Source organism: Dendrobates tinctorius, unplaced genomic scaffold (assembly GCF_039654945.1).
Source record: "Dendrobates tinctorius isolate UK_male_01 unplaced genomic scaffold, ASM3965494v1 ptg000011l, whole genome shotgun sequence".
Lineage (NCBI taxonomy): Eukaryota > Metazoa > Chordata > Amphibia > Anura > Dendrobatidae > Dendrobates > Dendrobates tinctorius.
This window is the reverse complement of record NW_027361679.1, coordinates 47,068,376-47,091,272: the sequence shown is the minus strand read 5'-3', so window position 1 is coordinate 47,091,272 and position 22,897 is coordinate 47,068,376. Positions and strand designations below refer to the sequence as shown.

Below are 22,897 nucleotides of genomic sequence, written 5' to 3'. Positions count from 1 at the left end.
AGGCAGGCTCAGACGGTGTCAGGCACAGTATGGATTTAACGGCCCAGATTACACAGCGGAGGAGCAGGGAGAGGTAAAGATTGCAAATGCTGGGGCCCTGGCCAAGCAAGGGGGGCCCACTCGTGGGCGTCGGTACTGGCATTGGGCCCCTCAGTACAGCGGTGTGTCTGACGGCGGGTGTGCACCACCACCGTCAGAGACACTTGATTGCACTATGAGGGACCCTGTGCCAGTGCCCGCGCCCAAGAGTCGGCCTACCCACCTGTCCAGGGCAACGGCACTCGCACGGTGTCGTGCGCTAGGTGGTGACCCCGGCCATGGGGGGGGAGGCAGCACAGTTAGGGAGTTTTAGAAAGTGGCATATGTTGATGTTGGACATTCAACTGATGCAAAAGGCGAAATAGGTGAAGTACCAGGAAGAGGTGGACCAAAGCAAGCCATTTTTCTGTCACCCTATGTGTCATCAGGGGAAGGTGGGACAAAATCCTTGGAAACCCATGCATGGTTCATTTTAATGAAGGTTAGATCATCCACATTTTGGGTTGACAGACGGGTCCTTTTTTCTGTCAGGATTGATCCAGCTGCACTGAAGACTCTTTCCAATAGCACACTTGCAGCTGGGCAAGCGAGCTCCTGTAAGGCATATTGGGCCAATTCAGGCCAGGTGTCCAGTTTAGCGGCCCAATAGTCAAAGGGGAATGACCTGTGTGGGAGAACATCGATATGGGAGGAAAAGTAATTTGTAACCATAGTTGACAACTGCTGTCTCCTGTCACTTTCCATCGATGCAGTATTACCAGTTGTGTGAGCGGTATTTGAAAAATCAGTCCACAACATTGTCATGAAACCCCTGTCTCCAACACCACTTCTGCTGTGTGCACCACGAACACCTCTGCCAAGCTGCCCCCGGCCCGTACGGCTCGTGTGAGAACCATCACCGCTGCTGTGTGCTGGGAATGCCTCAAGCAACCGATTTACCAGAGTTGCTTGTTTCTTAGCCAATATTAGGTCAAGGTTCTCCTGTGGCATGATGTTTTGTAATTTGCCTTCATAGCGTGGATCCAGGATGCTGGCCAACCAGTATTCGTCATCGTTCATCATTTTGGCAATGCGGGGGTCCCTTTTTAGGATCCGCAAGGCATAATCTGACATGTGGGCCAATGTTCCCGGTGTCAATGATGCACTGCGAGTGCTGGGTGGAGGAGCACTTTCTGGCAAATCCACATCCCTCCAGTCACGCACAAACCCTGTACCAGACCTTGCCACGCCAACATTTTCACTTGCCCCACGAGATGCATCCTCCTCCCCTAAGTAATCATCCCCATCATCCTCCTCCTCCTCCTCCTCTTCTTCCTCCACCTCGTCCAGGAGCGGTCCCTGAGCAGACAATGGCTGAATGTCATCAAGGATTCCCTCCTCCTCTTCCTCCTCATCAACATTGGCTGCAGACGCCTGCTCCTTAAGGTGCGTCAAAGTTTGCATGAGCAGACGCATAAGTGGGATGCTCATGCTTAGGATGGCGTCGTCTGCGCTTACCAGCCGTGTGCATTCCTCAAAACACTGAAGGACTTTACAAAGGTCTTTCAGCTTCGACCACTGCACGCCTGTCAACTCCATGTCTGCTCTCAAAGTGCCTGGCCGTGTATCCTCCCACAAATGCATTATGGCCTGCCTCTGCTCGCACAGCCGCTCCACCATGTGCAGGGTGGAGTTCCACCTTGTTGCAATGTCGATAATGAGGCGGTGGTTGGGAAGGTGGAGCAATCGCTGCAGCTTCTGCATACGAACGGAGTGTACAGGCGACCGGCGGATGTGCGCGCACAGTCTTCGCACCTTCTGGAGCAGGGCTGTTAACTCCGGATAATTTTTGAGGAAGCACTGCACCACCAGGTTCAAGGTGTGAGCCAAGCAAGGTATGTGGCTGAGTTTTGAAAGGGCTATGGCTGCCACAAAATTACGGCCGTTATCACTAACTACCTTGCCTGCCTCAAGATGTACACTGCCCAGCCATGACTCAGTTTGTCGCTTCAAGTACTCGGCCAGCACCTCGGCGGTGTGTCTGTCGCCCAAACACATCATCTGCAACACAGCCTGCTGACGCTTTCCACTAGCTGCTCGATAGGGGGACACATCGTGTGCAACAGTGGCAGCTGCAGATGGAGTGCTCGTACGACTGCGCTCTGTGGACGAGCTGTCGCTTCTGGAGGAGGAGGAGGAGGAGGGTCGAACGCCTACAGCCAACTGTTTCCTATACCGTGGGCAAGGCAGCACTGTCCCACCACCGCTGTCCCCTGTGGACCCTGCATCCACCACATTAACCCAGTGCGCAGTGATGGACACGTAACGGCCCTGGCCATGCCGACTGGACCATGCATCAGTTGTGAGGTGCACCTTTCCGCTCACTGACTGCTTGAGTGCATGGACAATGCGGTCTTTCACATGATGGTGGAGGGCTGGGATGGCTTTGCGAGAGAAGAAGTGGCGACTGGGTAGGTCATAGCGTGGTACTGCATAGGCCATGAGTTCGCGGAAAGCTGTGCTTTCCACCAACCGAAAGGGCATCATCTCAAACGAGATTAGTTTGGCAATGTGGGCGTTCAAACCCAGTGTACGCGGATGAGAGACTGAGTACTTTCTTGACCTACTCATAGTGTCTGGGAGGGTGAGCTGGACTTGAGAGCTGCATATGGTGGAAGTAGCGGTGGACAGGGCGGACTGAGGGAGGGTTGATGATGGTGATGGAGTTGTTGTTCTTTCTGATGGCCTAGAATCAGTCTTTCGTTGATATAACAGTGGGATTCCCTGACTGCTGTGGCCTTGCAACGACACCTGAACATTTGCTGCTGTGCTAACCGGTGGGCTTACAGTGGGGGAAACAATGTAGCATTGCTGACTACCTTCGTTGTGATCAGTTGCACATGTGGCACTTGAGGTTTGGTGTTGTGTCCACGCTTGCAAGTGCATGCTGGTTAAATGTCTAAGCATGCAACTGGTATTGAAATTTTTCAGATTTTTCCCTCGGCTAAAGGTCTTTGCGCACTTCTTACAGATAACCTTGGCCTGATCATGAGGATTTTGTTCAAAAAACTGCCACACTGCACTCTTCCTACTTTGGCAGACATTTTGCGGCCTAGCACGCTGTGATCTTTTGACCCTCTGGACAAGCTGTCCAGCAACTCTTTTGATGTTTGGAACCTGTCTTTGGAGTGCTCCGGGCCTGCCTGATAACAGCTGTTGCGATGTCGATGTCTGCTGTGGATGCTCCTCATCTGAGCTATTGGAAGCAGCACCCTCTTCCCCCAATGGATGCCAATCTGGGTCAACAACTGGGTCATCCATCACCTCCTCTTCTATGTCATGTGCACCTTTCTCTGTGTCACCGTGTATGGTGGTATAGTGTGCGGGAAGGGGCACCTGAGTCTCATCAGGGTCAAAATCTGGCTCTGTACACTGCGAGGACAATGTAGTGCTCTGAGTGAACGTACCAGCAGAATCATCCATCAGTGGCTGTGCATCAGTGCACTCCATGTCAGATTCATCTTGGCCTGGGTAATTCACCATTTGACTTGATAATCCAGGCATGGTATGTGAAAACAGCTCCATGGAGTAATCAGTAGTATGGCCTGTGTCATCCTTCAATCTTGGTTGGGGTGAAGGACACAAGGAAAGGTGTGGTTCATGAACATGAGCCTCCAATGACGACTCAGTGCTTTTACTTTTTACAACTGAAGAAGAGAAGGCAATAGAGCTGGAGGCTGAGTCAGCAATGTAAGACAAAACTTTTTCCTGATGCTCTGCCTTTAAAAGCGGTTTGTCAACTCCTAGAAAACTAAGCGTTCGAGTCCTTATGTAGCCAGACGATGACGCAGGGTCAGCACCTCCTGCATTCGGTCCTATTTTGCTCTTGCCACTACCATCAGATCCACCACCAACACCATCATTACCAGCTGCCAACCCCCGCCCAATTCCACGGCCTCTTCCACCAGCCTTCCTCATTTTTGGTAGAAATGTAGACAAAATCCAACAAACTATATAGTAATGTAAAACAAGGTACAAGGTGTCTATAGGACAGGGGAGTTTTAGAATTTCTGCACACACTTGTGGACAGTGGACACTTGTGGATTGTGTGCGGCCCACTGATATCTGAGCGCTATGTGACACGCTCGATGGCACAGCTGCCGGTGACCAAAGTGACGAGAGGATAATGGAGATTTTGAATCTCTGCGTACACTTGTGGACAGTGGACACTTGTGAATTGTGTGCGGCCCACTGATACCTGAGCGCTATGTGACACGCTCGATGGCACAGCTGCCTGTGACCAAAGTGACGAGAGGATAATGGAGATTTTGAATCTCTGCGTACACTTTTGGACACTGGACACTTGTGGATTGTGTGCGGCCCACTGATATCTGAGCGCTATGTGACACGCTCGATGGCACAGCTGCCTGTGACCAAAGTGACGAGAGGATAATGGAGATTTTGAATCTCTGCGTACACTTTTGGACACTGGACACCTGTGGATTGTGTGCGGCCCACTGATATCTGAGCGCTATGTGACACGCTCGATGGCACAGCTGCCTGTGACCAAAGTGACGAGAGGATAATGGAGATTTTGAATCTCTGCGTACACTTGTGGACAGTGGACACTTGTGGATTGTGTGCGGCCCAATGATATCTGAGCGCTATGTGACACGCTCGATGGCACAGCTGCCTGTGACCAAAGTGACGAGAGGATAATGGAGATTTTGAATCTCTGCGTACACTTGAGGACAGTGGACACTTGTGGATTGTGTGCGGCCCACTGATATCTGAGCGCTATGTGACACGCTCGATGGCACAGCTGCCTGTGACCAAAGTGACGAGAGGATAATGGAGATTTTGAATCTCTGCGTACACTTTTGGACACTGGACACTTGTGGATTGTGTGCGGCCCACTGATATCTGAGCGCTATGTGACACGCTCGATGGCACAGCTGCCTGTGACCAAAGTGACGAGAGGATAATGGAGATTTTGAATCTCTGCGTACACTTTTGGACACTGGACACTTGTGGATTGTGTGCGGCCCACTGATATCTGAGCGCTATGTGACACGCTCGATGGCACAGCTGCCTGTGACCAAAGTGACGAGAGGATAATGGAGATTTTGAATCTCTGCGTACACTTTTGGACACTGGACACTTGTGGATTGTGTGCGGCCCACTGATATCTGAGCGCTATGTGACACGCTCGATGGCACAGCTGCCTGTGACCAAAGTGACGAGAGGATAATGGAGATTTTGAATCTCTGCGTACACTTTTGGACACTGGACACTTGTGGATTGTGTGCGGCCCACTGATATCTGAGCGCTATGTGACACGCTCGATGGCACAGCTGCCTGTGACCAAAGTGACGAGAGGATAAGGGAGATTGGATTGCTTTTAAAAAAGCAGTTTGCGGAGCAGTGGGTAAACAGCAATGCCAGCGTGTCAGGAAGCCTTAAAAGGCAGCCCAACAACCAACACCACTGATACACCACAATATAGCCTCCCCTTGCACTGCACACACAGTGACTTGTGTGTTGTGCAGCCCAAATCGCTAGCAGCAGAAGCAGTTTTTTTGTCTTCTTCCCTGCCTAACGCTCTCCCTACAGAATCAGCAGCAACCTCTCCCTATACTAAGATCGGCAGAAGTAAGATGGCGGTCGGCGTGCACGCCCTTTTATACCCCCTGTGACGCCCACCAAAGCAAGCCAATCACTTGCATGCCCTTCTGAAAGATGGTGGTGACCCGTGCCTATGTCATCACGTTGCCCACAGTGTCCGTGGATCCTGATTGGCTGAAAAAGAGCACAAAACAAACTTTTGAAACGCGACTTTGGCGCGTAAGTCGCCGACCTCGTGGCCGACCTCATCCTAGGGTCGGGTTTCGTTTCATGAAACCCGACTTTGCCAAAAGTCGGCGACTTTTGAATTTTTTCGACCCGTTTCGCTCAACTCTAATTGTGCTGAGCTTAATCACGCATCTTTTACTTTAACCTAGAGCTGGATTCACCATCTACACTGATTACTATTGCTCTGTCACATACTCCACACTTCTGCTGCGTTTGTCTGTGTGTTGACTAATGAAGGCCAGGAAACCTTCTCTGTGTGCTGCGCTGTATATGGTAGAGCCCAGAGTTGCTAGTCTCCTCCCAAAAGCCTGGAGTCAATTGACAATGTAGAGCTAGAGTTTGCAGAGGGGAGAACCGGGGAAAATGCAGAATACAAGACATATAAGGGTCAAAAATAGTCTGATTTCCCATGTACACACACTGCAGCGTATTCTGAAAAGTTACTTGAAAGTACAGTTACTACTCTCGACTCCACAATGGCAAGTTATTCTAGGTTTGAAAAAAAAAAATTGCATTTTCACACAGTTCGTAACTGGGGATGTAGCTCAGTGGTAGAGCGCACGCTTTGCATCTGTGAGGCATCTCCATGGCCAGCCTGCATGTATGTGCAAGGAACGCACTTCCTTTTGGTGGTCACTTTTTCTCACCCTTGTTCGCTTCCTGCAGCCGCTGTGTGAAGTAAATACGTGTGAGTGCTCCAGGCTTCCGGGACACTTTTGGGGATGTAGCTCAGTGGTAGAGCGCATGTTTTGCATGTATGAGGTCCTGGGTTCAATCCCCAGCATCTCTCACCTTTTTCAAATATGGCTAGACATCTTTGGCTAGCGCACCACTCAAGCTAAGTGTCAAGACTCGCAAGGAATCTCTGCCGCTTAAACTGTTTGCTTTGCCATGTCACTTGGCAGGACAAGGCTTTCTCGATTGCAAGGTCTTAACACTGCCTAAGCCACGGGCAACACTTTTTCCCACTCAGTAAAATGACTTGAATGGGAACTGGACATTCAACAAACTTGGCCAAAATCAATAGTACACGCAAATATAGGAGACTTTCGATTATATAGTCTCAAAGATATTTGCTTTTTTCACCACTTACCAGAAAAGGTTTGCTCTACCCCTGCCTCCTGTATTCACCATCCACTCTGAAAAAAGACAGCTCAACTTCATTGGGATCAAACCTAAACCTCCCACCAACACACCTTGACATTGGGTTGCACAGCTTTTTAGACTTTATGCTAATGATATAGGAGGCGGGAAGGTGAGAAAACTGGCAGAGGGACAATCAGAAGGATTGTGCTGAGCTTAATCACGTGTCTTTTACTTTAACCTAGAGCTGGATTCACCATCTACACTGATTACTATTGCTCTGTCATATACTCCACACTTCTGCTGCGTTTGTCTGTGTGTTGACTAATGAAGGCCAGGAAACATTCTCTGTGTGCTGCGCTGTATATGGTAGAGCCCAGAGTTGCTAGTCTCCTCCCAAAAGCCTGGAGTCAATTGACAATGTAGAGCTAGAGTTTGCAAAGGGGAGAACTGGTGAAAATGCAGAATACAAAACATATAAGGGTCAGAAATAGTCTGATTTCCCATGTACACACACTGCAGCGTATTCTGAAAAGTTACTTGAAAGTACAGTTACTACTCTCGACTCCAAAATGGCAAATTATTCTAGGTTTGAAAAAAAAAAAACTTGCATTTTCACACATTTCGTAACTTGGGATGTATTTCAGTGTTAGAGCGCACGCTTTGCATGTGTGAGGCCTCGGGTTCAATCACCGGCATCTCCATGGCCAGCCTGCATGTATGTGCAAAGAACGCACTTGCTTTTGGTGGTCACTTTTTCTCACCCTTGTTCGCTTCCTGCAGCCGCTGTGTGAAGTAAATACGTGTGAGTGCTCCAGTCTTCCGGTACACTTTTGGGTATGTAGCTCATATGTATGAGGTCCTGAGTTCAATCCCCAGCATCTCCAACCTTTTTCAAATATGGCTAGACATCTTTGGCTAGCGCACCACTCAAGCTAAGTGTCAAGACTCGCAAGGAATCTCTGCCGCTTAAACTGTTTGCTTTGCCATGTCTCTTGGCAGGACAAGGCTTTCTCGATTGCAAGGTCTTAACACTGCCTAAGCCACGGGCAACACTTTTTCCCACTCAGTAAAATGACTTGAATGGGAACTGGACATTCAACAAACTTGGCCAAAATCAATAGTACATGCAAATAAAGGAGACATTCGATTATATAGTCTCAAAGATATTTGCTTTTTTCACCACTTACCAGCCAAGATTTGCTCTACCCCTGCCTCCTGTATTCACCATCCACGCTGAAAAAAGACAGCTCAACTTCATTGGGATCAAACTTAAACCTCCCACCAACACACCTTGACATTGGGTGGTGCAGCTTTTTAGACTTTATGCTAATGATATAGGAGGCGGGAAGGTGACAAAACTGGCAGAGGGACAATCAGAAGGATTGTGCTGAGCTTAATCACGCGTCTTTTACTTTAACCTAGAGCTGGATTCACCATCTACACTGATTACTCTTGCTCTGTCATATAGTTCACACTTCTGCTGTGTTTGTCTGTGTGTTGACTAATGAAGGCCAGGAAACCTTCTCTGTGTGCTGCGCTGTATATGGTAGAGCCCAGAGTTGCTAGTCTCCTCCCAAAAGCCTGGAGTCAATTGGCAATGTAGAGCTAGAGTTTGCAGAGGGGAGAACCGGTGAAAATGCAGAATACAAGACATATAAGGGTCAGAAATAGTCTGATTTCCCATGTACATACACTGCAGCGTATTCTGAAAAGTTACTTGAAAGTACAGTTGCTACTCTCGACTCCAAAATGGCAAATTATTCTAGGTTTGAAAAAAAAAAACTTGCATTTTCACACAGTTGGTAGCTGGGGATGTAGCTCAGTGGTAGAGCGCACGCTTTGCATGTGTGAGGCCCAGGGTTCAATCCCCGGCATCTCCATAGCCAGCCTGCATGTATGTGCAAGGAATGCACTTCCTTTTGGTGGTCACTTTTTCTCACCGTTGTTCGCTTCCTGCAGCCGCTGTGTGAAGTAAATACGTGTGAGTGCTCTAGGCTTCCGGTACATTTTTGGGGATGTAGCTCAGTGGTAGAGCGCATGCTTCGCATGTATGAGGTCCTGGGTTCAATCCCCAGCATCTCCAGCCTTTTTCAAATATGGCTAGACATCTTTGGCTAGCGCACCACTCAAGCTAAGTGTCAAGACTCGCAAGGAATCTCTGCCGCTTAAACTGTTTGCTTTGCCATGTCACTTGGCAGGACAAGGCTTTCTCGATTGCAAGGTCTTAACACTGCCTAAGCCACGGGCAACACTTTTTCCCACTCAGTAAAATGACTTAAATGGGAACTGGACATTCAACAAACTTGGCCAAAATCAAAAGTACACGCAAATATAGAAGACTTTCGATTATATAGTCTCAAAGATATTTGCTTTTTTCACCACTTACCAGCCAAGGTTTGCTCTACCCCTGCCTCCTGTATTCACCATCCACTCTGAAAAAAGACAGCTCAACTTCAATGGGATCAAACCTAAACCTTCCACCAACACACCATGACATTGGGTTGCACAGCTTTTTAGACTTTATGCTAATGATATAGGAGGCAGGAAGGTGAGATAACTGGCAGAGGGACAATCAGAAGGATTGTGCTTAGCTTAATCACGCGTCTTTTACTTTAACCTAGAGCTGGATTCACCATCTACACTGATTACTATTGCTCTGTCATATACTCCACACTTCTGCTGCGTTTGTCTGTGTGTTGACTAATGAAGGCCAGGAAACCTTCTCTGTGTGCTGCGCTGTATATGGTAGAGCCCAGAGTTGCTAGTCTCCTCCCAAAAGCCTGGAGTCAATTGACAATGTAGAGCTAGAGTTTGCAGAGGGGAGAACCGGTGAAAATGCAGAATACAAGACATATAAGGGTCAGAAATAGTCTGATTTCCCATGTACACACACTGCAGCGTATTCTGAAAAGTTACTTGAAAGTACAGTTACTACTCTCGACTCCAAAATGGCAAGTTTTTCTAGGTTTGAAAAAAAAAAACTTGCATTTTCACACAGTTTGTAACTTGGGATGTAGCTCAGTGGTAGAGCGCACGCTTTGCATGTGTGAGGCCCCGGGTTCAATCCCCGGCATCTCCATAGCCAGCCTGCATGTATGTGCAAGGTTCGCACTTTCTTTTGGTGGTCACTTTTTCTCACCCTTGTTCGCTTCCTGCAGCCGCTGTGTGAAGTAAATACGTGTGAGTGCTCCAGGCTTCCGCTACACTTTTGGGGATGTAGCTCAGTGGTAGAGCACATGCTTCGCATGTTTGAGTTCCTGGGTTCAATCCCCAGCATCTCCAACCTTTTTCAAATATGGCTAGACGTCTTTGGCTAGCGCACCACTCAAGCTAAGTGTCAAGACTCGCAAGGAATCTCTGCCGCTTAAACTGTTTGCTTTGCCATGTCACTTGGCAGGACAAGGCTTTCTCGATTGCAAGGTCTTAACACTGCCTAAGCCACGGGCAACACTTTTTCCCACTCAGTAAAATGACTTGAATGGGAACTGGACATTCAACAAACTTGGCCAAAATCAATAGTACACGCAAATAAAGGAGACTTTCGATTATATAGTCTCAAAGATATTTGCTTTTTTCACCACTTACCAGCCAAGGTTTGCTCTGCCCCTGCCTCCTGTATTCACCATCCACTCTGAAAAAAGACAGCTCAACTTCATTGGGATCAAACCTAAACCTCCCACCAACACACCTTGACATTGGGTTGCACAGCTTTTTAGACTTTATGCTAATGATATAGGAGGCGGGAAGGTGAGAAAACTGGCAGAGGGACAATCAGAAGGATTGTGCTGAGCTTAATCACGCGTCTTTTACTTTAACCTAGAGCTGGATTCACCATCTACACTGATTACTATTGCTCTGTCATATACTCCACACTTCTGCTTCATTTGTCTGTGTGTTGACTAATGAAGGCCAGGAAACCTTCTCTGTGTGCTGCGCTGTATATGGTAGAGCCCAGAGTTGCTAGTCTCCTCCCAAAAGCCTGGAGTCAATTGACAATGAAGAGCTAGAGTTTGCAGAGGGGAGAACCGGTGAAAATGCAGAATACAAGACATATAAGGGTCAGAAATAGTCTGATTTCCCATGTACACACACTGCAGCGTATTCTGAAAAGTTACTTGAAAGTACAGTTACTACTCTCGACTCCAAAATGGCAAGTTATTCTAGGTTTGAAAAAAAAAACTTGCATTTTCACACAGTTCGTAACTGGGGATGTACCTCAGTGGTAGAGCGCACGCTATGCATGTGTGAGGCCCCGGGTTCAATCCCTGGCATCTCCATGGCCAGCCTGCATGTATGTGCAAGGAACGCACTTCCTTTTGGTGGTCACTTTTTCTCACCCTGGTTCGCTTCCTGCAGCCGCTGTGTGAAGTAAATACGTGTGAGTGCTCCAGGCTTCCGGTACACTTTTGGGGATGTAGCTCAGTGGTAGAGCGCATGCTTCGCATGTATGAGGTCCTGGGTTCAATACCCAGCATCTCCAACCTTTTTCAAATATGGCTAGACATCTTTGGCTAGCGCACCACTCAAGCTAAGTGTCAAGACTCGCAAGGAATCTCTGCCGCTTAAACTGTTTGCTTTGCCATGTCACTTGGCAGGACAAGGCTTTCTCGATTGCAAGGTCTTAACACTGCCTAAGCCACGGGCAACACTTTTTCCCACTCAGTAAAATGACTTAAATGGGAACTGGACATTCAACAAACTTGGCCAAAATCAAAAGTACACGCAAATATAGAAGACTTTCGATTATATAGTCTCAAAGATATTTGCTTTTTTCACCACTTACCAGCCAAGGTTTGCTCTACCCCTGCCTCCTGTATTCACCATCCACTCTGAAAAAAGACAGCTCAACTTCAATGGGATCAAACCTAAACCTTCCACCAACACACCATGACATTGGGTTGCACAGCTTTTTAGACTTTATGCTAATGATATAGGAGGCAGGAAGGTGAGATAACTGGCAGAGGGACAATCAGAAGGATTGTGCTTAGCTTAATCACGCGTCTTTTACTTTAACCTAGAGCTGGATTCACCATCTACACTGATTACTATTGCTCTGTCATATACTCCACACTTCTGCTGCGTTTGTCTGTGTGTTGACTAATGAAGGCCAGGAAACCTTCTCTGTGTGCTGCGCTGTATATGGTAGAGCCCAGAGTTGCTAGTCTCCTCCCAAAAGCCTGGAGTCAATTGACAATGTAGAGCTAGAGTTTGCAGAGGGGAGAACCGGTGAAAATGCAGAATACAAGACATATAAGGGTCAGAAATAGTCTGATTTCCCATGTACACACACTGCAGCGTATTCTGAAAAGTTACTTGAAAGTACAGTTACTACTCTCGACTCCAAAATGGCAAGTTTTTCTAGGTTTGAAAAAAAAAAACTTGCATTTTCACACAGTTTGTAACTTGGGATGTAGCTCAGTGGTAGAGCGCACGCTTTGCATGTGTGAGGCCCCGGGTTCAATCCCCGGCATCTCCATAGCCAGCCTGCATGTATGTGCAAGGTTCGCACTTTCTTTTGGTGGTCACTTTTTCTCACCCTTGTTCGCTTCCTGCAGCCGCTGTGTGAAGTAAATACGTGTGAGTGCTCCAGGCTTCCGCTACACTTTTGGGGATGTAGCTCAGTGGTAGAGCACATGCTTCGCATGTTTGAGTTCCTGGGTTCAATCCCCAGCATCTCCAACCTTTTTCAAATATGGCTAGACGTCTTTGGCTAGCGCACCACTCAAGCTAAGTGTCAAGACTCGCAAGGAATCTCTGCCGCTTAAACTGTTTGCTTTGCCATGTCACTTGGCAGGACAAGGCTTTCTCGATTGCAAGGTCTTAACACTGCCTAAGCCACGGGCAACACTTTTTCCCACTCAGTAAAATGACTTGAATGGGAACTGGACATTCAACAAACTTGGCCAAAATCAATAGTACACGCAAATAAAGGAGACTTTCGATTATATAGTCTCAAAGATATTTGCTTTTTTCACCACTTACCAGCCAAGGTTTGCTCTGCCCCTGCCTCCTGTATTCACCATCCACTCTGAAAAAAGACAGCTCAACTTCATTGGGATCAAACCTAAACCTCCCACCAACACACCTTGACATTGGGTTGCACAGCTTTTTAGACTTTATGCTAATGATATAGGAGGCGGGAAGGTGAGAAAACTGGCAGAGGGACAATCAGAAGGATTGTGCTGAGCTTAATCACGCGTCTTTTACTTTAACCTAGAGCTGGATTCACCATCTACACTGATTACTATTGCTCTGTCATATACTCCACACTTCTGCTTCATTTGTCTGTGTGTTGACTAATGAAGGCCAGGAAACCTTCTCTGTGTGCTGCGCTGTATATGGTAGAGCCCAGAGTTGCTAGTCTCCTCCCAAAAGCCTGGAGTCAATTGACAATGAAGAGCTAGAGTTTGCAGAGGGGAGAACCGGTGAAAATGCAGAATACAAGACATATAAAGGTCAGAAATAGTCTGATTTCCCATGTACACACACTGCAGCGTATTCTGAAAAGTTACTTGAAAGTACAGTTACTACTCTCGACTCCAAAATGGCAAGTTATTCTAGGTTTGAAAAAAAAAACTTGCATTTTCACACAGTTCGTAACTGGGGATGTACCTCAGTGGTAGAGCGCACGCTATGCATGTGTGAGGCCCCGGGTTCAATCCCTGGCATCTCCATGGCCAGCCTGCATGTATGTGCAAGGAACGCACTTCCTTTTGGTGGTCACTTTTTCTCACCCTGGTTCGCTTCCTGCAGCCGCTGTGTGAAGTAAATACGTGTGAGTGCTCCAGGCTTCCGGTACACTTTTGGGGATGTAGCTCAGTGGTAGAGCGCATGCTTCGCATGTATGAGGTCCTGGGTTCAATACCCAGCATCTCCAACCTTTTTCAAATATGGCTAGACATCTTTGGCTAGCGCACCACTCAAGCTAAGTGTCAAGACTCGCAAGGAATCTCTGCCGCTTAAACTGTTTTCTTTGCCATGTCAATTGGCAGGACAAGGCTTTCTCGATTGCTAGGTCTTAACACTGCCTAAGCCACGGGCAACACTTTTTCCCACTCAGTAAAATGACTTGAATGGGAACTGGACATTCAACAAACTTGGCCAAAATCAATAGTACACGCAAATATAGGAGACTTTTGATTATATATTCTCAAAGATATTTACTTTTTTCACCACTTACCAGCCAAGGTTTGCTCTATCCCTGCCTCCTGTATTCACCATCCACTCTGAAAAAAGACAGCTTAACTTCATTGGGATCAAACCTAAACCTCCCACCAACACACCTTGACATTGGGTTGCACAGCTTTTTAGACTTTATGCTAATGATATAGGAGGCGGGAAGGTGAGAAAACTGGCAGAGGGACAATCAGAAGAATTGTGCTGAGCTTAATCACGCGTCTTTTACTTTAACCTAGAGCTGGATTCACCATCTACACTGATTACTATTGCTCTGTCATATACTCCACACTTCTGCTGCGTTTGTCTGTGTGTTGACTAATGAAGGCCAGGAAACCTTCTCTGTGTGCTGCGCTGTATATGGTAGAGCCCAGAGTTGCTAGTCTCCTCCCAAAAGCCTGGAGTCAATTGACAATGTAGAGCTAGAGTTTGCAGAGGGGAGAACCGGTGAAAATGCAGAATACAAGACATATAAGGGTCAGAAATAGTCTGATTACCCATGTACACACACTGCAGCGTATTCTGAAAAGTTACTTGAAAGTACAGTTACTACTCTCGACTCCAAAATGGCAAGTTATTCTAGGTTTGAAAAAAAAAACTTGCATTTTCACACAGTTGGTAGCTGGGGATGTAGCTCAGTGGTAGAGCGCACGCTTTGCATGTGTGAGGCCCAGGGTTCAATCCCCGGCATCTCCATAGCCAGCCTGCATGTATGTGCAAGGAATGCACTTCCTTTTGGTGGTCACTTTTTCTCACCCTTGTTCGCTTCCTGCAGCCGCTGTGTGAAGTAAATACGTGTGAGTGCTCTAGGCTTCCGGTACATTTTTGGGGATGTAGCTCAGTGGTAGAGCGCATGCTTCGCATGTATGAGGTCCTGGGTTCAATCCCCAGCATCTCCAGCCTTTTTCAAATATGGCTAGACATCTTTGGCTAGCGCACCACTCAAGCTAAGTGTCAAGACTCGCAAGGAATCTCTGCCGCTTAACCTGTTTTCTTTGACATGTCACTTGGCAGGACAAGGCTTTCTCGATTGCTAGGTCTTAACACTGCCTAAGCCACGGGCAACACTTTTTCCCACTCAGTAAAATGACTTGAATGGGAACTGGACATTCAACAAACTTGGCCAAAATCAATAGTACACGCAAATATAGGAGACTTTTGATTATATATTCTCAAAGATATTTACTTTTTTCACCACTTACCAGCCAAGGTTTGCTCTACCCCTGCCTCCTGTATTCACCATCCACTCTGAAAAAAGACAGCTCAACTTCATTGGGATCAAACCTAAACCTCCCACCAACACACCTTGACATTGGGTGGCACAGCTTTTTAGACTTTATGCTAATGATATAGGAGGCGGGAAAGTGAGAAAACTGGCAGAGGGACAATCAGAAGAATTGTGCTGAGCTAAATCACGCGTCTTTTACTTTAACCTAGAGCTGGATTCACCATCTACACTGATTACTATTGCTCTGTCATATACTCCACACTTCTGCTGCGTTTGTCTGTGTGTTGACTAATGAAGGCCAGGAAACCTTCTCTGTGTGCTGCACTGTATATGGTAGAGCCCAGAGTTGCTAGTCTCCTCCCAAAAGCCTGGAGTCAATTGACAAGGTAGAGCTAGAGTTTGCAGAGGGGAGAACCGGTGAAAATGCAGAATACAAGACATATAAGGGTCAGAAATAGTCTGATTTCCCATGTACACACACTGCAGCGTATTCTGAAAAGTTACTTGAAAGTACAGTTACTACTCTCGACTCCAAAATGGCAAGTTATTCTAGGTTTGAAAAAAAAAACTTGCATTTTCACACAGTTCGTAACTGGGGATGTAGCTCAGTGGTAGAGCGCACGCTTTGCATGTGTGAGGCCCCGGGTTCAATCCCTGGCATCTCCATGGCCAGCCTGCATGTATGTGCAAGGAACGCACTTCCTTTTGGTGGTCACTTTTTCTCACCCCGATTCGCTTCCTGCAGCCGCTGTGTGAAGTACATACGTGTGAGTGCTCCAGGCTTCTGGTACACTTTTGGGGATGTAGCTCAGTGGTAGAGCGCATGCTTCGCATGTATGAGGACCTGGGTTCAATCCCCAGCATCTCCAACCTTTTTCAAATATGGCTAGACATCTTTGGCTAGCACACCACTCAAGCTAAGTGTCAAGACTCGCAAGGAATCTCTGCCGCTTAAACTGTTTGCTTTGCCATGTCACTTGGCAGGACAAGGCTTTCTCGATTGCAAGGTCTTAACACTGCCTAAGCCACGGGCAACACTTTTTCCCACTCTGTAAAATGACTTGAATGGGAACTGGACATTCAACAAACTTGGCCAAAATCAATAGTACACGCAAATATAGGAGACTTTCGATTATATAGTCTCAAAGATATTTGCTTTTTTCACCACTTACCAGCCAAGGTTTGCTCTACCCCTGCCTCCTGTATTCACCATCCACTCTGAAAAAAGACAGCTCAACTTCATTGGGATCAAACCTAAACCTCCCACCAACACACCTTGACATTGGGTTGCACAGCTTTTTAGACTTTATGCTAATGATATAGGAGGTAGGAAGGTGAGAAAACTGGCAGAGGGACAATCAGAAGGATTGTGCTGAGTTTAGTCACGCGTCTTTTACTTTAACCTAGAGCTGGATTCACCATCTACACTGATTACTATTGGTCTGTCATATACTCCACACTTCTGCTGTGTTTGTCTGTGTGTTGACTAATGAAGGCCAGGAAACCTTCTCTGTGTGCTGCGCTGTATATGGTAGAGCCCAGAGTTGCTAGTCTCCTCCCAAAAGCCTGGAGTCAATTGACAATGTAGATCTAGAGTTTGCAGAGGGGAGAACCGGTGAAAATGCAGAATACAAGACATATAAGGGTCAGAAATAGTCTGATTTCCCATGTACACACACTGCAGCATATTCTGAAAAGTTACTTGAAAGTACAGTTACTGCTCTTGACTCCAAAATGGCAAGTTATTCTAGGTTTGAAAAAAAAAACTTGCATTTTCACACAGTTAGAAACTTGGGATGTAGCTCAGTGATAGAGTGCACTCTTTGCATGTGTGAGGACCCGGGTTCAATCCCCGGCATCTGCATGGTCAGCCTGCATGTATGTGCAAGGAACGCACTTCCTTTTGGTGGTCACTTTTTCTCACCCTGGTTCGCTTCCTGCAGCCGCTGTGTGAAGTAAATACGTGTGAGTGCTCCAGGGTTCTGGTACACTTTTGGGGATGTAGCTCAGTGGTAGAGCGCATGCTTTGCATGTATGACGTTGTGGGTTCAATACCCAGCATCTACAACCTTTTTCAAATATGGCTAGACATCTTTGGCTAGCGCACCACTCAAGCTAAGTGTCAAGACTCGCAAGGAATCTCTGCCGCTTAACCTGTTTTCTTTGACATGTCACTTGGCAGGACAAGGCTTTCTCGATTGCTAGGTCTTAACACTGCCTAAGCCACGGGCAACACTTTTTCCCACTCAGTAAAATGACTTGAATGGGAACTGGACATTCAACAAACTTGGCCAAAATCAATAGTACACGCAAATATAGGAGACTTTTGATTATATATTCTCAAAGATATTTACTTTTTTCACCACTTACCAGCCAAGGTTTGCTCTACCCCTGCCTCCTGTATTCACCATCCACTCTGAAAAAAGACAGCTCAACTTCATTGGGATCAAACCTAAACCTCCCACCAACACACCTTGACATTGGGTGGCACAGCTTTTTAGACTTTATGCTAATGATATAGGAGGCGGGAAAGTGAGAAAACTGGCAGAGGGACAATCAGAAGAATTGTGCTGAGCTAAATCACGCGTCTTTTACTTTAACCTAGAGCTGGATTCACCATCTACACTGATTACTATTGCTCTGTCATATACTCCACACTTCTGCTGCGTTTGTCTGTGTGTTGACTAATGAAGGCCAGGAAACCTTCTCTGTGTGCTGCACTGTATATGGTAGAGCCCAGAGTTGCTAGTCTCCTCCCAAAAGCCTGGAGTCAATTGACAAGGTAGAGCTAGAGTTTGCAGAGGGGAGAACCGGTGAAAATGCAGAATACAAGACATATAAGGGTCAGAAATAGTCTGATTTCCCATGTACACACACTGCAGCGTATTCTGAAAAGTTACTTGAAAGTACAGTTACTACTCTCGACTCCAAAATGGCAAGTTATTCTAGGTTTGAAAAAAAAAACTTGCATTTTCACACAGTTCGTAACTGGGGATGTAGCTCAGTGGTAGAGCGCACGCTTTGCATGTGTGAGGCCCCGGGTTCAATCCCTGGCATCTCCATGGCCAGCCTGCATGTATGTGCAAGGAACGCACTTCCTTTTGGTGGTCACTTTTTCTCACCCCGATTCGCTTCCTGCAGCCGCTGTGTGAAGTAAATACGTGTGAGTGCTCCAGGCTTCTGGTACACTTTTGGGGATGTAGCTCAGTGGTAGAGCGCATGCTTCGCATGTATGAGGACCTGGGTTCAATCCCCAGCATCTCCAACCTTTTTCAAATATGGCTAGACATCTTTGGCTAGCACACCACTCAAGCTAAGTGTCAAGACTCGCAAGGAATCTCTGCCGCTTAAACTGTTTGCTTTGCCATGTCACTTGGCAGGACAAGGCTTTCTCGATTGCAAGGTCTTAACACTGCCTAAGCCACGGGCAACACTTTTTCCCACTCTGTAAAATGACTTGAATGGGAACTGGACATTCAACAAACTTGGCCAAAATCAATAGTACACGCAAATATAGGAGACTTTCGATTATATAGTCTCAAAGATATTTGCTTTTTTCACCACTTACCAGCCAAGGTTTGCTCTACCCCTGCCTCCTGTATTCACCATCCACTCTGAAAAAAGACAGCTCAACTTCATTGGGATCAAACCTAAACCTCCCACCAACACACCTTGACATTGGGTTGCACAGCTTTTTAGACTTTATGCTAATGATATAGGAGGTAGGAAGGTGAGAAAACTGGCAGAGGGACAATCAGAAGGATTGTGCTGAGTTTAGTCACGCGTCTTTTACTTTAACCTAGAGCTGGATTCACCATCTACACTGATTACTATTGGTCTGTCATATACTCCACACTTTTGCTGTGTTTGTCTGTGTGTTGACTAATGAAGGCCAGGAAACCTTCTCTGTGTGCTGCGCTGTATATGGTAGAGCCCAGAGTTGCTAGTCTCCTCCCAAAAGCCTGGAGTCAATTGACAATGTAGATCTAGAGTTTGCAGAGGGGAGAACCGGTGAAAATGCAGAATACAAGACATATAAGGGTCAGAAATAGTCTGATTTCCCATGTACACACACTGCAGCGTATTCTGAAAACTTACTTGAAAGTACAGTTACTACTCTCGACTCCAAAATGGCAAATTATTCTAGGTTTGAAAAAAAAAAACTTGCATTTTCACTCAGTTTGTAACTGGGGATGTAGCTCAGTGGTAGAGCGCACGTTTTGCATGTGTGAGGCCCTGGGTTCAATCCCTGGCATCTCCATGGCCAACCTGCATTGCATGTATGTGCAAGTAACACACTTCCTTTAGGTGGTCACTTTTTCTCACCCTTGTTCGCTTCCTGCAGCCGCTGTGTGAAGTAAATACGTGTGAGTGCTCCAGGCTTCTGTTACACTTCTGGGGATGTAGCTCACATGTATGAGGTCCTGAGTTCAATCCCCACCATCTCCAACGTTTTTCAAATATGGCTAGACATCTTTGGCTAGCGCACCACTCAAGCTAAGTGTCAAGACTCGCAATGAATCTCTGCCACTTAAACTGTTTGCTTTGCCATGTCACTTGGCAGGACAAGGCTTTCTTGATTGCAAGGTCTTAACACTGCCTAAGCCACGGGCAACACTTTTTCCCACTCAGTAAAATGACTTGAATGGGAACTGGACATTCAACAAACTTGGCCAAAATCAATAGTACACGCAAATAAAGGAGACTATCGATTATATAGTCTCAAAGATATTTGCTTTTTTCACCACTTACCAGCCAAGGTTTGCTCTACCCCTGCCTCCTGTATTCACCATCCACTCTGAAAAAAGACAGCTCAACTTCATTGGGATCAAACTTAAACCTCCCACCAACACACGTTGACATTGGGTGGCACAGCTTTTTAGACTTTATGCTAATGATATAGGAGGCGGGAAGGTGAGAAAACTGGCAGAGGGACAATCAGAAGGATTGTGCTGAGCTTAATTACGCGTCTGTTACTTTAACCTAGAGCTGGATTCACCATCTACACTGATTACTATTGCTCTGTCATATACTCCACACTTCTGCTGCGTTTGTCTGTGTGTTGACTAATGAAGGCCAGGAAACCTTCTCTGTGTGCTGCGCTGTATATGGTAGAGCCCAGAGTTGCTAGTCTCCTCCCAAAAGCCTGGAGTCAATTGACAATGTAGAGCTAGAGTTTGTAGAGGGGAGAACCAGTGAAAATGCAGAATACAAGACATATAAGGGTCAGAAATAGTCTGATTTCCCATGTACACACACTGCAGCGTATTCTGAAAAGTTACTTGAAAGTACAGTTACTACTCTCGACTCCAAAATTGCAAGTTATTCTAGGTTTGAAAAAAAACTTGCATTTTCACACAGTTTGTAACTGGGGATGTAGCTCAGTGGTAGAGCGCACGCTTTGCATGTGTGAGGCCCCGGGTTCAATCCCCGGCATCTCCATAGTCAGCCTGCATGTATGTGCAAGGAACGCACTTCCTTTTGGTGGTCACTTTTTCTCACCCTTGTTCGCTTCCTGCAGCCGCTGTGTGAAGTACATACGTGTGAGTGCTCCAGGCTCCAGGTACACTTTTGGGGATGTACCTCAGTGGTAGAGCGCATGCTTCGCATGTATGAGATCATGGGTTCAATACCCAGCATCTCCAACCTTTTTCAAATATGGCTAGACATCTTTGGCTAGCGCACCACTCAAGCTAAGTGTCAAGACTCGCAAGGAATCTCTGCCGCTTAAACTGTTTGCTTTGCCATGTCACTTGGCAGGACAAGGCTTTCTTGATTGCAAGGTCTTAACACTGCCTTAGCCACGGGCAACACTTTTTCCCACTCAGTAAAATGACTTGAATGGGAACTGGACATTCAACAAACTTGGCCAAAATCAATAGTACACGCAAATAAAGGAGACTTTCGATTATATAGTCTCAAAGATATTTGCTTTTTTCACCACTTACCAGCCAAGGTTTGCTCTACCCCTGCCTCCTGTATTCACCATCCACTCTGAAAAAAGACAGCTCAACTTCATTGGGATCAAACCTAAACCTCCCACCAACACACCTTGACATTGGGTTGCACAGCTTTTTAGACTTTATGCTAATAATATAGGAGGCGGGAAGGTAAGAAAACTGGCAGAGGGACAATCAGAAGGATTGTGCTGAGCTTAATCACGCGTCTTTTACTTTAACCTAGAGCTGGATTCACCATCTACACTGATTACTATTGCTCTGTCATATACTCCACACTTCTGCTGCGTTTGTCTGTGTGTTGACTAATGAAGGCCAGGAAACCTTCTCTGTGTGCTGCGCTGTATATGGTAGAGCCAAGAGTTGCTAGTCTCCTCCCAAAAGCCTGGAGTCAATTGACAATGTAGAGCTAGAGTTTGCAGAGGGGAGAACTGGTGAAAATGCAGAATACAAGGCATATAAGGGTCAGAAATAGTCTGATTTCCCATGTACACACACTGCAGCGTATTCTGAAAAGTTACTTGAAAGTACAGTTACTACTCTCGACTAAAAAATGGCAAGTTATTCTAGGTTTGAAAAAAAAAAACTTGCATTTTCACACAGTTCATAACTGGGGATGTAGCTCAGTGGTAGAGCGCACGCTTTGCATGTGTGAGGCCCCGGGTTCAATCCCCGGCATCTCCATGGCAGTCCTGCATGTATGTGCAAGGAATGCACTTCCTTTTCGTAGTTACTTTTTCTCACCATGTTTGCTTCTTGCATCCGCTGTGTGCAGTAAATACGTGTGAGTGCTCCAGGATTCCGGTACACTTTTGGGGATGTAGCTCAGTGGTAGAGCGCATGCTTTGCATGTATGAGGTCCTGGGTTCAATCCCCAGCATCTCCAACCTTTTTCAAATATGGCTAGACATCGTTGGCTAGCGCACCACTCAAGCTAAGTGTCAAGACTCGCAAGGAATGTCTGCCGCTTAAACTGTTTTCTTTGCCATGTCACTTGGCAGGACAAGGCTTTCTCGATTGCAAGGTCTTAACACTGCCTAAGCCACGGGCAACACTTTTTCCCACTCAGTAAAATGACTTGAATGGGAACTGGACATTCAACAAACTTGGCCAAAATCAATAGTACACGCAAATAAAGGAGACTTTCGATTATATAGTCTCAAAGATATTTGCTTTTTTCACCACTTACCAGCCAAGGTTTGCTCTACCCCTGCCTCCTGTATTCACCATCCACTCTGAAAAAAGACAGCTCAACTTCATTGGGATCAAACATAAACCTCCCACCAACACACCTTGACATTGGGTTGCACAGCTTTTTAGACTTTATGCTAATGACATAGGAGGCGGGAAGGTGAGAAAACTGGCAGAGGGACAATCAGAAGGATTGTGCTGAGCTTAATCACGCGTCTTTTACTTTAACCTAGAGCTGGATTCACCATCTACACTGATTACTATTGCTCTGTCATATACTCCACACTTCTGCTGCGTTTGTCTGTGTGTTGACTAATGAAGGCCAGGAAACCTTCTCTGTGTGCTGCGCTGTATATGGTAGAGCCCAGAGTTGCTAGTCTCCTCCCAA

At 46.5% G+C, this 22,897-nt stretch overlaps 17 non-coding genes across 17 annotated transcripts; all 17 read left to right on the top strand.

The window, feature by feature from the left end:
• Window positions 1-6,589: 6,589 nt before the first annotated feature.
• Window positions 6,590-6,662, top strand: TRNAA-UGC (transfer RNA alanine (anticodon UGC)). The gene has a single exon. It is a non-coding gene; the product is annotated as a tRNA-Ala (tRNA).
• Window positions 6,663-8,765: 2,103 nt separating this feature from the next.
• TRNAA-UGC (transfer RNA alanine (anticodon UGC)) lies at window positions 8,766-8,837 on the top strand. The gene has a single exon. It is a non-coding gene; the product is annotated as a tRNA-Ala (tRNA).
• Window positions 8,838-8,968: 131 nt separating this feature from the next.
• On the top strand, window positions 8,969-9,040 carry TRNAA-CGC (transfer RNA alanine (anticodon CGC)). The gene has a single exon. It is a non-coding gene; the product is annotated as a tRNA-Ala (tRNA).
• A 1,127-nt stretch (window positions 9,041-10,167) lies between these two features.
• Window positions 10,168-10,239, top strand: TRNAA-CGC (transfer RNA alanine (anticodon CGC)). Its single transcript has one exon. It is a non-coding gene; the product is annotated as a tRNA-Ala (tRNA).
• A 1,126-nt stretch (window positions 10,240-11,365) lies between these two features.
• Window positions 11,366-11,437, top strand: TRNAA-CGC (transfer RNA alanine (anticodon CGC)). Its single transcript has one exon. It is a non-coding gene; the product is annotated as a tRNA-Ala (tRNA).
• A 1,127-nt stretch (window positions 11,438-12,564) lies between these two features.
• TRNAA-CGC (transfer RNA alanine (anticodon CGC)) lies at window positions 12,565-12,636 on the top strand. Its single transcript has one exon. It is a non-coding gene; the product is annotated as a tRNA-Ala (tRNA).
• A 1,126-nt stretch (window positions 12,637-13,762) lies between these two features.
• TRNAA-CGC (transfer RNA alanine (anticodon CGC)) lies at window positions 13,763-13,834 on the top strand. Its single transcript has one exon. It is a non-coding gene; the product is annotated as a tRNA-Ala (tRNA).
• Window positions 13,835-14,757: 923 nt separating this feature from the next.
• On the top strand, window positions 14,758-14,829 carry TRNAA-UGC (transfer RNA alanine (anticodon UGC)). The gene has a single exon. It is a non-coding gene; the product is annotated as a tRNA-Ala (tRNA).
• A 131-nt stretch (window positions 14,830-14,960) lies between these two features.
• TRNAA-CGC (transfer RNA alanine (anticodon CGC)) lies at window positions 14,961-15,032 on the top strand. Its single transcript has one exon. It is a non-coding gene; the product is annotated as a tRNA-Ala (tRNA).
• Window positions 15,033-15,955: 923 nt separating this feature from the next.
• On the top strand, window positions 15,956-16,027 carry TRNAA-UGC (transfer RNA alanine (anticodon UGC)). Its single transcript has one exon. It is a non-coding gene; the product is annotated as a tRNA-Ala (tRNA).
• Window positions 16,028-16,158: 131 nt separating this feature from the next.
• Window positions 16,159-16,230, top strand: TRNAA-CGC (transfer RNA alanine (anticodon CGC)). Its single transcript has one exon. It is a non-coding gene; the product is annotated as a tRNA-Ala (tRNA).
• A 2,121-nt stretch (window positions 16,231-18,351) lies between these two features.
• TRNAA-UGC (transfer RNA alanine (anticodon UGC)) lies at window positions 18,352-18,423 on the top strand. Its single transcript has one exon. It is a non-coding gene; the product is annotated as a tRNA-Ala (tRNA).
• A 131-nt stretch (window positions 18,424-18,554) lies between these two features.
• Window positions 18,555-18,626, top strand: TRNAA-CGC (transfer RNA alanine (anticodon CGC)). Its single transcript has one exon. It is a non-coding gene; the product is annotated as a tRNA-Ala (tRNA).
• Window positions 18,627-19,550: 924 nt separating this feature from the next.
• TRNAA-UGC (transfer RNA alanine (anticodon UGC)) lies at window positions 19,551-19,622 on the top strand. Its single transcript has one exon. It is a non-coding gene; the product is annotated as a tRNA-Ala (tRNA).
• Window positions 19,623-20,731: 1,109 nt separating this feature from the next.
• On the top strand, window positions 20,732-20,803 carry TRNAA-UGC (transfer RNA alanine (anticodon UGC)). Its single transcript has one exon. It is a non-coding gene; the product is annotated as a tRNA-Ala (tRNA).
• Window positions 20,804-21,930: 1,127 nt separating this feature from the next.
• TRNAA-UGC (transfer RNA alanine (anticodon UGC)) lies at window positions 21,931-22,002 on the top strand. Its single transcript has one exon. It is a non-coding gene; the product is annotated as a tRNA-Ala (tRNA).
• A 130-nt stretch (window positions 22,003-22,132) lies between these two features.
• TRNAA-UGC (transfer RNA alanine (anticodon UGC)) lies at window positions 22,133-22,204 on the top strand. The gene has a single exon. It is a non-coding gene; the product is annotated as a tRNA-Ala (tRNA).
• The last annotated feature ends 693 nt before the right edge of the window (window positions 22,205-22,897 follow it).